The sequence below is a fragment of the Anser brachyrhynchus genome, assembly GCF_964034855.1.
Source record: "Anser brachyrhynchus genome assembly, chromosome: 2".
In the NCBI taxonomy this organism is placed as follows: Eukaryota; Metazoa; Chordata; class Aves; order Anseriformes; family Anatidae; genus Anser; species Anser brachyrhynchus.
This window is the reverse complement of record NC_137695.1, coordinates 8,595,436-8,610,177: the sequence shown is the minus strand read 5'-3', so window position 1 is coordinate 8,610,177 and position 14,742 is coordinate 8,595,436. Positions and strand designations below refer to the sequence as shown.

Genomic DNA, 14,742 nt, shown 5'->3' with positions numbered 1-14,742 from the left:
GGATTAAAAATTTCTTATTGCCCATTCTTCTTCAGGTACTACCAGAAAAAACTGACAAGATTAGACATTTGTGTGCTTGCTGCAAACTGTGATTTTTGCCTTGCTCTCTTCCTTTCAGTATTTGTTTCTGACTCTGACAAATCAGCTCTCAGCACTATCCAGATTACAGTTTTGAGGCCAAATGGAAAATAAGGTAAAACGTCATCTTCCTTGTGAGAAGAGATGCGGTAAATTAGTTAATCAGAATTCAGTCACCATAGAGATTTAAACCATGCCTGACTTCCTACTTCGCTACTTGCCATTCCTAACACTGCCACCTGTTTAAGATGAGACACCCAGAGGAAATGAGGTTCTGCTTTCACATTTACACAACACCATTACTTTATCTTAATGACTAACACGCCCTGTTTAATAAAGCCCTGGCATCAACTTTATTACATCCTGCACTACTAATGATTTGGTAGTCACCTAATGCATTAATCTTGATTCATGGCTCACTTGAAATATTTATATAGTACAAATGCTTAACTGAAGGTCAGTTGCACACAAAGCTTCAAAGAACAAAATGGCCTCCTGTTATTTCTAAGTAAATTTTGTTATTTCGATTTAATGAAGGAATTGCAAACTGTGATAAGATCCAACAGAATGCAGTATATCACAGCTACAGCTAAAACAAACACATCTCCCAGAAAAACACACTACAGAAAAAACATAAGATGCCCCAAGTACCAGTGTTTTTTTACTACCTTCATGATTATGTGTTGACAGTTCAAACACCTATTCACTGACATCCATTGCAACGAAAATATTTGGAGCTCTTAAATGAAAAAAAAAAAAAAAGAAAAAAAAGAAAAAGAAAAAAATTGAGAACTTCATAAATCAAAGTAGCTTTTTCAGTGGTAGTTCAGACACAAAGTTCTATACAAGATATGTATTTAAAAGAAGAGTGAAAGGAAAATTTTGCCTCTTGTGGTTCTCCCAGCAGGAGAGCATGGTTTGCCCTGCCCCTGGGCCAGCCCCATCCTTGCCCCATACATCTCACCCTGTTCTTCCATGCAGATGGAGCCAAGGACTCCTATAAAGACGTACCTGGCCTGTTCCTGCTCCCCAGCTTCTTAAACCTAGCTACAAACTGAGACCTACTGGGTACTGAAGTTCTTCACTCTGTGTCCAGCCCAGATACATTACAAGTGTCTTAGGCCCTAATCTCAAATAACTGAAATTCCCCAAATATAGAGAAACAACATCACTTGAGGATGACCAACCACTAACATCAAAAAGCCTTCGAATCATTCAATGGATGATGCAGAAACTCCTACTACTAGAATACTAACATATAAATGGTGGAAAATAAGTTGTTGATGCACACAAGCTTAAAACTGCTAATTCAAAAACACACCAAAAGATACATGCAAAGAGATGAAAAGCACAGAATGGTACCTACAACATAGGTTTCACCAGTAACCCCAGCAAGTAGGAGCTGGGTCTAGGTGATGGTCCAGCAACTGTGGGGAGCAAAATAAGCCATATGGCAACAAATACAAGATTTTGTTGCTGAAGGAAGAAGTTTATTTTCACTGCTTTTACCTTCATAAACAAACATGTCAAAATACTTTCAGCTGTATACACCTCAAAGCAGATAGGAAAGATCAGCCCTGCTTCCAGCAGCACTCACTTTATGCACTATTTCTGCATGTGATATGTGGTTTTCTACTGGAGCATTTTGTCATGGGTTGTTGGCTGCAAGATGTTGTTGAGGCTGAAAGTTAGCTGTGAAATGTGGGGTTGGGGAGGAATAATCTTACACAGCTTGTCTTCTCTACATTTTGCCCTCTTTGCAGCTGTTTTTTGCTCCCTGGGCACTGTGCAGTGGGATGAATCATGGAACAGAAGGAACTGTTTAATCAATAATGTGTTTAATTGCTAAAAATTATTCCACAGCCACAAACCCACAGTCAAGAGACCACACTATCTATCACCAAAGATGCATTATGAGGACAAGAGAAAGAAAGAGGTTCGAGTGTCATTAGCAAAACAATAATAAAATAGCTCATAAACATTGAAAATATGACCCATCGAGAGCATATAAACATAAAGCAGTGTGGTCCCCAAGATAGAATCACATTACATTACAGATAATTCCACATAATGTGGTTTAAAATGGCAAGCTGTATTTGTAGTTGAAGGTGTGCAGACATATTTATTATGTGTAGGCAGAGTTTACTGTATTGCTTCATGAATTCAAGGAAAAATGTAGTTTCCATCAAACTGAATTGCACTACGTGGTCACCGCACTTTGAGAAGAACTGAGTCTATTGCTTTCAAGTGAAGGATCTACCTGGAAATATATATGCAAGACCATGAAGTTCCAAATATTATACATTGTGTCAGTCAACAATGATTAAAATGAATCTATTGCAGTTCTGATATTTCATATGCAATGCTTCCTTGAATACTTACTCACTTTGTGATGAAGATATATGTAAAGGGCCCAGAAAAATAATCTGCCTCAACACTTCTGTTATAATTAAACACAGTTACATGTTGGCACAAGTAATGACCACCATCTGCTCAAATCCATGGCTAGTCTGTCCTTCACCACAAATCACAAAACTCCACATGTCCAGCAAAATACCCATTATGAGCTGATTCTCCAAAGCACCATATGAATCATCTGAATATGCAATGTTTGTTACAGATGAGTGTGCTAATGTATCTGGCCTCTAAAATTGTTGGCCCAGTTTTGGATGTTACTAATATTAATTGCTTTTTTATTAAAAAAAAAAGAAAAAGACAAAAACACTATACTAAGCCACTGAGGTTGCAAAGTCAGATCTCAAGAATTAGAAGAAGTCAAGACTTATGACACCTCTTCAAACTGTAAGCATTTGGATGCAAAACCATGCCCCTGGATCATTTTGCAAAGACCATATCTCATTTAATTCAGTAAGTTTATTTCACACTGTGGGTATGCTCAGTGCATCTCTTCCAATAATTAATTTGATCCCTTTTTTAATCTTACACTTTTTCACTTCCTCACAATCAAATCTTGGTATATTTATAAGATTATTAACTCCCCTGAAAGTTTTCCATCAGCATTTCTGTGCCCTCAGAGATCTGAGCACATGGTGAAGTCTCAACTCTCCCAGTGTTCACATGGTTTATTGCCAGCACATATTCTGCACCGTGCACCCTGAAGGACAAAGCTTGATATTTTACCATCGCTTCAAGTTCTTGTTCCTGTCTCGATGGACTCAACATGGCTGTGTCAGAGTGCATTACATCCCAGCCTTGGATAGTACCAGATTTCTGGATACCACCTCTTCTGAAACATGCACTTTAAGCTTTTTAGTGTTCATGTTGACAGGCCACATATTGGCTGTGGAGGTGGGTGTGATTAACACACTCATGAGCCTGCTTTTCACTTACCAATGTGGACATAGTCTATGGTATTCATCAGTCTCAAAGCCCACAGCTTTATTCACTTAAAAACCTTGTCTTCCTAACACTTTTTTTTAAGAAAGTGAGAATTACTATCCTCTCTTTACAAATTCAGAAACAACACCTAGACAGCCGAAAGTCCAAATTTGCTTCTAATTTAGGATGCCTAATGTAAAATTCACTATGTCCTTTTCAGCTTCTGCAACGAATAGTGAAGATAGCAACTCATTTCATTATACAGTCTTGGCTTAATCTCTGAAGACAACAAGCCTGGAAACTGAATAGGATAGAGGGTATAGTGCAAAAAAATAAAAATAAAAATGTGGGTGATCGTGTAATTAAAGACTATGTAAGGATAGCTGCATATACACAAGAGAGACATTGTATTTGCATGGTTCTTGACGCTACTGATCCATCCGCCGGTGACTTCTAAGTGAACACTAGTGATGAATGAGAATGTCTCTCATGTTCCTGATTCTTCTTCTGTAGACCTTTGGTGAACTGAGGAAGATTTCTTGATAGATCTTTCATGTACAGCAAAGGCGAAGTGCAATGATCACGTTTCAACATAGGACATTCTCATTCGACATAAGGAAAAAAAAATCTTCACAATAAGAATGGTAAAGCATTGGAATAAGAGCCAGAGAGACTGTATAAACTCTGTCTTTGGAGAGTTTTAAAGCTGGACTGGAGAAGGACCTGAGCAACCTGATGTAACTGTGACTTGGCCCTGCCTGGAGCAGATTTGAGCTAGGAAATTGCAATGGTCCCTTCAGCCTAAGCTTTTCTGTAACTGTCCTTCTGTGATGTTTCCGCATAGTTTATGCTGCTCAGGGAGGTGCAGAGACTTCTCCCCACCACACCATGGACAGGTTTATCCCTTAAAATTATAAGGAAATGTTATGGAGCACTTTCCCCATACTCTTCATCTCAAAGATACTGGTTACACTGGTATATATGATACGCTATTTATGTGCAATCTCTTCTAAGTCTCCGCATGACCGAGTAAGCATCTCATAAATGCATATTCCTGCTGAGATGTCACAGTTTGGTTGAGTCAATTAGTTATCATTATTGGAAATACCAGTGAGCTATATTCTGTCTGACGTAACTAAATTCAAGGGAATTAAATACCTAGTTCCAAATTAAATACCTAGTTCCAAAGTACAGTATCATCCATCTAGACTTTCTGATAGTCCTGAAAGACAGATGGTCTAGCAAATAGCTGCAATCATCATAAGGCTATAGTTTAGCTCCTAAGACATGTAAAAACATCAATATTTGGAGAAATATCAACTTGCAAATGTGGATGGGTCCTTCTGATTGGGTAGGCTTACTGAAACACATTAAAATAACACAGTAAAATTTCAGTACACATTTCCTACAGATATTCTTCGGTTTCAGAAAGTAGTTTAACAAAAGACTTTAACATGGCTGCAATTAACTGATTTACCATTATTAATAATGAATATGTCAACCTCATAATCCCTGATTCTTGCTTCGAAATAAGTCCCCATTGAGATACCTTCTGGAGTAAGAAAACACAAGACCAATTCATGTGTCAGTAAGTGGTATTGAAAAGCTACATCTTGCTAACTAAACAAGGCCAAAACCTATTCTCTGACTGAGGCCAAATGTCTAGCTGCTTCTCCAAACAGGGTGGTCATGTTTGAAAGGGTCTTGGGTGCCACATTGATCCCCAAACTGTGCCTCAGGCTTTGCTGGGAGAGTGCTGGCTGCTGGCCTGTGTCCAGCCCTGCTCTCATCCCATGCACTCATAAATGTGCTGCAACACGGATGTAGATGAACATGTCTGCGAGATATATTTTCCTGCCTTACAATAATAACATTGACCTCATTCACGTATAGTTATGTGTGTATTAATGTTCTGTGTTCTGTATACAATGCTAAATGCGATTCTTAACAAACATCTCTTGCAACAAATAATTACAATTAAAGTTCAAAGCAGGAAATATGCACCATACTCATTTCAAAGGAAAGGAGTTTCTGGAAGTACATACTGCCTCAGAAACGGGTGGGGGATGGGGGGGGGGAGTAAAAGGTTAAAAAAGTTAATTCTAGCATGATTTATTATCCCCTTCATCTCATGAAATAATTCAATAGTTCCATGTGTCATGGCCTGATCCTGGAGTCCTTTCTCTTCTAAGTTACAGAGTTTTTAGCAAGGGGAAGAAAGGTTGCAGGATTAGGTGTTGACCTCCAGCCAATATTCTCCTCAATGCGGAATGACGCATTCCGCCTCCTCAGAATTGCCATGTTAGTAGGTGGCATAGGGAAATGTAATATTTCTTTGATAAATAAGGTTAAGTTATATTGCTTCAGTTTTTCATTTGAAGGAAGCAGAGAATTTTCTTTTCCTGGCCTTATTGGATTCAGCAAGGCACACAAGAACAGAGCTTGTGGGGCTGGGATGCAGGATATCTGTGGAAAGATCCATCCGGCATATGCAGATGGGATTAATCTACTAATTCCCTAGATATAATTTCAGTTTCACAGAAATTCTGCTAAAAACACATTTATTTGACAATAAATGAGATGACTAATTGCAACGGATAGTTGCACAAAAATTCCAGACTGCGATGGTCGGCACATTTCTAATTGTCATATAAAAGAAAATGACATACTCTCTCCACTCATTTTTCCTAATTAAATCCAAAATATTACATTATTCCAACAACTCTTATCAGTGGAAATGAAGGCTATTTCAGTTTAACTATCAAATGCAGCATATGTTTCCCTGATCGTTAGTACACTGTGCAGCAGAAGTCCTGGGCAGAAGATTTCAGGAGAGGATCTGGCCCTGCCATCGGCTGAGACCTGCATGGAGGCTGGCAACCCAGAGTCACTCACCAAACTCACCAACTGTCCTGCGGAGGCTTCTGTGATGCTGCTGTGCCCTTAAATTAATGACTACAGAATTATTATTATTAATTATTATTATTATTATTATTACTATTACTAAATTACTATTATTATTATTTTATTTGTTTGGTTTTGTTTTGTTTTGCACAGGACATACCTGGCAAAGGAAGATTTCTCAGACCTTTTGTGTCCCAGAAAATCCAAATATAAAAAAAAAAACATAGGATTTTTCTTATAGTGAAAGAAGGCTAAGAGAAATTATGTATCCTTTGCTGCTAGTTTAAAACAATTAAACAAAATGTTCTTTCTAAATAGCACACAGTGTAAAATATTCTGGTATACATAACATAAAAAAATAATAATCTTACAACACCAGTACAGCGAAACTCTAGCACAGAACAGATGTGTTTTAGTAGCAGAGTGGGAATTTGTTGTCACTGCCTTTATCTGTGCACACAAGAGCTCTGTTGCTCTGTCCAGACAAAAGGATGCAAAATATGCCATTTTATTAATTGCTTAACGTCTACCAAAGAGCAGAATATTTCCCATGTGGGAAAACTAAGAGGTTAAAAAAAAAAAAGAAAAAATAGAAGTAACTCAACGACTAAAATACAATTTAAAGTGCAACATTTCTCAGCACTGGACGTAAAAGTAATTCAATAAGAAAGCAGTTGGTTGAACAGCATCACTTGTCCTGACTGTGAGCCCTTCTTTATGCATGAGGATTTTGAAGTCTAATGAGTATGCACAGAGCGTTCCCACTGATTCACCACCACAGAGAAGCGATCTGGCTGGGATTTCATCCAGAAAACAGCTAAGAAAATAGCAAAATACAGGTAGGGGAGAAGCTCTGTTGTGCTCCAGGATTCTACCTTCCCTTTATAACAGAGCAACCTCATGTGACTGTGGCTGATTTCACTGCCTTGCTGCACATAAACCCTCTCTAAAGCACTCTTATGACATTTTTTCATTAGGCAATTCCCCCAGACCCAAGGAAAATATGCTGCAAGGGCTCTTCCTTGTAAATCTCACATACAGAGCTCCTCTGCTCTGCACAGAAGACTCGTATGTCTGGATACCATGGCCAGAAAGACCCATCAAAAAACAAACAAACAAAAACCACCCAAAACAACAACAACAACAAAGACAGCAGAAGCACTATTCTCCACCTTTTTTGATAGCTGAGCATTGCCAGTCCCTCCGTAATCAAGGATCATGAGTCAGACTCATACATACACCAAATGATGAGATTACTTGAGAAGCCATGAATATTTTCAAATAGAAAACCTAAAATGTATCATTAACTTTCTGGATTTGATCTTCCCAGCACGTTCATCTCAAGGGCCTTTTTGCTCACTTGTTTGCTTGCTTTGAGGTCTACTTAGAATTGCGTGCTTCCTGGAGATCTTCCATTAAAAGAAATACCAAAAAATCGAGAAAATTGTGTCAAAAACTGTGGCTAACAGCTAAGCCTCCCTCCTCCACCCATGCCATGCAGGAGGAGGCCAGGTGAGCCACAGATCAGCTGCTTGCCAGATCCCACTTGAAGCTTGTGGAGATGCTGGTGGTTATACAATGTCCTTGTTAGTGAGAGAGAAGGTATTTGAAGGAGCTGTGGGTGGTCTGGATATGGATGCACACGGTCAGGAACACAAGCAACAGGGAATTGATGTGAAGCAGACCACACAGGGACTGGTGTGAATACAAGATTTTACTGTTTTTCTATCTCAGCTATAAAAATGGCATTTTCATGAGCATATCCCAGCCTAGCAATGCAGCAGGCCCTTGACTCCTCAACACCAAAGACAGAATTTGGGATCATGAACTCCACATACTGAACAGTTACAGTGACAATCTTGAGCCACTGGCTACCCCCAGAAATACTGCAGTCAAAACCAGTCTTTTCAGCAAGGAAATGCCCATCTCCTTCCATTTTCTGTAGCTTAAGTAGCATCGGAACTGATAGGACTGCAGGACACAAACCTTAGGTGTTACTAAACTATATCGGTTTAGGGGAAAACACGAGCAAGTCATAGCAACAATGTGAGCAGCTCTATCAGCCAGAAATATTTTATATCTAAACCTTGAATTCTCTAGAGAAATCTTCAGGCTCAAAGAAGCAGCAAACTGCCGTATAATTCATCTTCATAATACTGATGTGTGATTTTTATCACTGACATACTACTGCGCTCCTGGCTTTTATTATATTCCGATTCCTGTTAAAGGTGTCCATCTGGCCTTGTTGAGGTATAATGCAATAAAATCACCTTTTCCTGTTTATTCCTTCTGGAGTCAGTACAGGATTCAGTGACATTGCCTTAGTGGAAAGCTAAAAGCTAGACCTTACATTTATTTCAGCAGTGTAGATCTATTGGAATAACGCTGATTTCAGTGACTTATGTGTGGTTACATCTGGAGATGTGTATCCTTGGCAGTGCAAGCCCTTCTCCACAGATAGCTGGAAACTGGGAGGGTGATCTGAGAAAGTACAGCTGTGCATTTGCCCTTTTTTTTGCTCTTCTACAGATATCTACTACTGAGCACTGTCCAAGACAAGGCACTAGACCAGATGGAGCTTCTGCCTGCCCTCATAAGGTCATTTGTATGTTCTTTTGTAAAGCAAAAAACCCCAGAAGTGCACCTAACCTACTTATTCAGCCTGCAAAGTTAGGTCTCAGAATCCATTTCTTTAATTACATGAAATATTTGTGTCCTCTTGTTTAAGTGGAGATTATAAATAATGCACTGTTTAATACATTTTAAAAATTGCCTGGTATTGAACAAACCATTTAATCTAACATGGTTAATTTAGAATCAATATTATAATTAATTCCCTACTTTGTCTGTCTTTTGAAATGGCGGGACAAAATAGCTTGTATCATTTCAGCCCTGTGGGATTGCGTGAAACACTGGGACTTTAGTTCTGCTTGCTCCTGCTAAGTAAGATTAACTAGCAGAAAGGATCCTTGCTTTAAGGAATGCACTATAGAAGCAATTCATGTCAAAAAAAAAATAAAATCAAAACATTCATCTGATCTAGTGTCTAACTGGATTTTAAACTTATTAGTGCAGCTAAGCATTGCTTTAGGTAAATCCTGAGGACTTGTCCTCCTTTTGTTCCTGTGGGATGCTGAAACACTCCTGTGCTCACTGTGCTTGAAGGAAGCTCAGGTACAGAGACTAACAGGAGAAACATCACATTCCCACTGGCCTCAGTGAAGGAAGGGTCTCACCTGCCAGCCTTCTGCAGTGCCACAGCACTGGTCACCCACATGTCCATCTGGTATCACAGCGCCCAGGCATAGCCTCCCTCATGCTTATGGAGAAAAAACCCTCTCGGATTTAAATGCTGTGAATATTTTACACGATAGCAAGGGCAGCAAGCCTGCTAGAAAAACAGGCAGTCTCCAACCCCGTAATTCTCTTGCCCACTAATGACCCAAAAGCTGAAGGGTCATCAGAAATCGTGTTCACATTGAATAGCTTTTCCCAATTACTGGTCAGCCAGACGTGTGACCAGAGGGAAGAGACATGGCTGAGAGCTCCCAGATGCAGCCCACTTCACAACAAGACCAATTGCTACAGAAGTGAACTCCTTCTGCAGCAGAGGGTTACTCCAGCAAACCTCCAATTCCCTGTAATGACCGATCCAAACATGTTACAGCTCATTATTTTTTAGAATCCTTTCCAAAGAAACACTTGTCTTTGTTTCCCTCTTAGCAGAATGGTTTTCCTGTTACATGGGACCTTTGCTGTGAAATGGGAGGTAGGACAGGCTGGAAAAGGCTGCTTCCCACCTCTCCCCTGAGAGCTCGGCAGGGTTCAGTGCTCAGCCAGGGCACTGGTCCCTTGGCTGGGTGTGATGCCAGCCAACACATAAGTGAGGATCAGTGATAAAGAAAGGGGGCAGAAGGCTGTAAATAAAATAGTTAGAAACTGTATGCCCCCATGGAGAGATCAGAAGGATTTAATGATTTAAAACTTCCTTTTCAGAGCCTTGCAATTCCCACGACTCTCACTTAGTTTAATAAAAACTGTGAGTGTGCAGATTTACTCACCAGTATTGGCAAACTCCTGATATTTCCTTAATGATCCCATTTCTTTAGCCATGTGATTATTAAAAAGTGTTTCTTAGGGGAAAAAAAAAAAAAGGCAAGATTTTGTGCTTTCACTGTGAAGGAAAACTTTGTTAACATGTTTTGAATGAGTCCTTAGAGATTCAGAAAAACAAATGTAATTCAAGATAGCGTAACAGTTTAAATTTCCTGATTTTTGTTAGGGCAATCCTGACTTTGTTCAGAACTCAAGTCACAATCTGTGAAACCCTGAGGCCAACACCCCTGCAGTGATTAAAACTCTTCTCTTTCATTGCTTCAGCCTACAGCAACTACATATTGGTACCTGAAGCATCCACAGTGGGAACAGCACTTCCCTGTCAGCTGGGGATCCCAAAAGATGTTTAAAAAACAAACAAACAAAAAAAGTGCCCATACGACAGTATTAGTTTGCAGCAGGGTCACTGAGATCTGCTGGTGTGCTGTACATGGTGCAAGGGAACAGGTTAAATCCGTCTCTTTCCAGAAGGCATTTCTCCAATCCCCACTCCAGTCACTGACCCAGCAGCTCTTTTTCTCAGGAGCCCTCTGGAAATGGCAATGCACTGCCCAGAAATACAAGGAGGACAAGTGAGAACAAGTGTGCATCTGAATGACTTGCAGATTTCAGAGGCTTTGTCCTTAACTTTGTGCTGCTGGCAAAGTCACACTCTCCTAATGCAAAAGACCAGCAGGGGTGACAAAATCTGAACAGGTCCCTCATTAATCCAGCTTACTTCATCGTCCTTTGCTATATCTCCAGTGACAACAGCCAAATGCAAGGCTGGCTTTGGGGAGCTGTTGTGAAGCTGGATTGCTTTAAGAAACAGATTTCCCCTTCCCCTGAAATTTCTGTTTGCATGGCTCAGACCGGTCTGCGATCATTTCCATCCTCCCATAACAGATGCCCCTGCAACACATTTGCTTTTGCAGGTTACTCATTAAAACAGCTCAAAGAAAAGTCTATGTGACTTGGCTTTTAATCATTTCATTTAATAAGAAAACAAAACAAAATGACAAAAAAAAAAAAAACAGCAACAAAAAAAACCACCACTGTTGGTTTTCCTCAAAGGATAATTTTTGGCAAATGCTGCTGCAGCCCAGCTGAATTTAACAGAAAAACAAGTTGCAGCAATACTGACAAATACAGAGCTTACTTGTTATGACAGTGTTAAAAATGATGACAACAAGAACCCAAACTATTCTCCGAGAATTACTGGGAATCTTATGCCCTCTTCATAGCTGAGATCTCCCTTGTGCCTTATCTGCTTTGAAATTTGAAGATGAGCTGCAGCAGGCATCGACAGCAGTAGGCAAATGCCATTCTTCCCATGCCAGCCCCACAAACCTCAAGGAAGATGCACAGGAAACAGAGAACAAATAAGCCCAGTTTTCAAAACAAGCCATCTCAATGCAGAGCATCACTGTTAAATTTTGTCCAGTAGCTGATTTATGCTCAGTTATACAGAAATGTTGAAGGAATTGTGAGAAGAAAACTAGGGGCAGAGGGAGTCCTGGATATCACATTTGATTATTAACATTTCTGAGACTAAAAGGGATCAACTTAAAACCTGGAAACAAGTAAAAGATGAGGGTATTAGAGTCTTCTCCAAGACATATTTTTAATTTAGTTACTCAACAGGGAATATCAAGCATAGGTAAGCCTGAATATAAGCGAGAAACTATTTCATAATAGCGATTTGGTATAAGAAAAATTTCCATGCGCAAAATCCAAAAAACAGAGCTTTGTTGCTTCCTGAATGGACATCCATGTAAACCTCCATGTAGTCATTTTTGGACATCTGATCCTTCTTGTTTGCTTTCTAAATTAGATACAATATCTTCATCACTCCACATTTCTTTCCTTGGCCTTTTTGCACTACAGGTACTGACAAAATGCAGGGGTTTGGGAGCTCTGCTGAGGCAACAAAGCATGTATTTGGATGCCCAATAGCAACTTTAATATAACTGGAATATGATATGTCTTGTGCTAAGAAAGCAGCTAGGAACTTGCAAAAGGCAACTGACCATCCTCCCACTGGGAGAAAAAAAAAAAAAAAGAAAAAGAAAAAGCAGAGTAAGTTAACGGGTATCTATTTTCATGTTTCAGCTTTCAAGGTTCATCTAGGGAAAAAAACCGTGGTGAGGGTCACTGAAACCAACACTTCTGGTGGGAATGTGCTAATTTTCATGAAATCATTAGAAAAGTTGTTTTATGTTTAGTACGGTCTGAACATGAAAGAGACCCTGGGTAACAGTCATAGAGATAAAATATCCTGTGACCAAGACCACCAGCTCAGAAGTAGGTCAGAAAAATTTACTTCAGCAGGTTCAGAGCTGAGAGCTGAACTTGGCCGCTTATGTCCCAGGTGAGTCTCTTTTTTTTTTTTTTTTCTCCACTTGGCCAATCTGTTTTTCTAGTCCAATTAATATTTAATTGTTTATACAGCTGCAATAAGAAAGACTGAGACAAATCCAGCCCAGAGCAGCTAGCTGCTGAATGGTTGGTACATTCTCTGGGGAGGTGGGAGAATGGCAAATAACCTAATTTCTGTGCATTTTGCTCTTCTAGGCTGTAATTTTTCACCAGGAACTTCATCAGTGCTTGTGTTTTCTCTCATAGAGAAAGATAATAACTTAATAAACAAATAAATAAATAAAAGACTTTTTGTCAGACAGAAATATTTCTCCCCATGCATAATCACAAATCAAATGTGTGGTGCTACTTTGGTCCTTCTGTGGTCCCTCTGAGCTGGTGAGATGCTCCCCATTTCTGCTTTTCAGGAAAAGACCCATCTGGTCCCTCCCTTGTAAAGACATCTCACAGCAGGCTCCACACTGGGCACATTTACACACAGAGCCAGCTGGGTTTGGCACAGTTTCCCTTCCAAAGACTGCAACCTGAAGCTAGTATAAGTGATGAGTCAAAGATTATTGAATTTTAACAAAAGAAACTAACTTAAAGACCAAATTTAAAAGTTTTAACGCAGAAAAGGTCTCTGATGAGGTCTGTTTGCCCCAGGCCTTTTATGTAGGTCACTCCTACCCCATCCCTCTTTAGATGGGGCAGCTTTTTTCTCCTCTCCTTTTCACCTCATCTCACCTGCCTTTTTCAGATCTAGCCCAAGGTCACTGTTCTTGTCAGTGTCTTCTCAGCCTGGCTAAACCTCCTCTGCAGAATGTCAGAGGTATGTATCAAAGCAGATGGCTCTACATTGTCTGATATCCCTTGAAACATCAACCAGAAGGCGTGATACTGCCAGTTAACATAGTCTTCCCTCCCTCCCTCCTTCCTATTTTCAGTTATTTTTTCATTAGTAAATTAAATAATCAATACATGCCTTAATGAAATCACTGCAATACCTAATCAACACATTGCATACATTATTATTGCAAATGTTTCTCCTCTCATTTTCCTCCACCAGTGAACCACTAGTTGAAACAGCATAACTGGGGATAATATGTGGTTTTCAGGAGTTGCTCAATACACTGAATTTACAAAGGGGTCTATGGAAGTTGAATGATTCCTAGGTATACCGCAGTGCTAAATACCAGCTGTCCATTGCTAAGTCATCCATTTCAGCAATGGGGTGTATTTGGATGAAGGGATATTTCTGCAAGGAATATTTCTGCAAGAAATGTGAGCTATGAGCAGAGTTTCTACACTGAAGAAATTAGACACTGTGCAGACTCCAAATCTGCACCATGTAATGAAAAAAATGGTTTATCTTCTGGCATGGCAATAGTCAATGTACAATGACAACATTTATTGACTTAACCATAGCTGTGACACAATTAACAGCAATTTGGTTCCAGCAAAAATGCACGTGATTGACCCTACTTCATTAGTCTGAAGATTATTTTACAAACTGAGAGCAAAGTGCTCTGATTTAACAGATGAACTACAGTAGCTGATTCATTTAATATTATTTCAACTCCAACAGGCCCAGTTACCTTTCAGAGATAATATATTAATGAAACAGCCTCTATACAAGTATTGGTCCAAAGATTAACGAAAACAAGTGACTTTTTTTTCTGGATTTGTATTTCAAATAGATCTCCATCTACTTAACTTTTATACTGCTTTTTATATCAGTAGCTATACGATTAGGCAGATAGGTAGATGTAGTGTTTCAACTGATCCACATTCAAGACATCACACAAAAGCATTTAAACACTATTTTAGCATTAATCTTAGAGAGCAGACTCTGCGATACATTCTTTTTCTAACCTAGACCATCAGATTATGAAGCTGCAGCCATAATAATGATATGCAGGACTGCAGGAAACCTTTGCTAATGACGGACAACCTAAATACCTTTAA

General features: G+C 39.4%; 1 protein-coding gene across 3 annotated transcripts in view; it reads right to left on the bottom strand.

The window, feature by feature from the left end:
• Positions 1 to 14,742, bottom strand: part of DPP6 (dipeptidyl peptidase like 6) — a 414,546-nt gene that overhangs the window by 195,972 nt on the left and 203,832 nt on the right. The window lies entirely within an intron of this gene.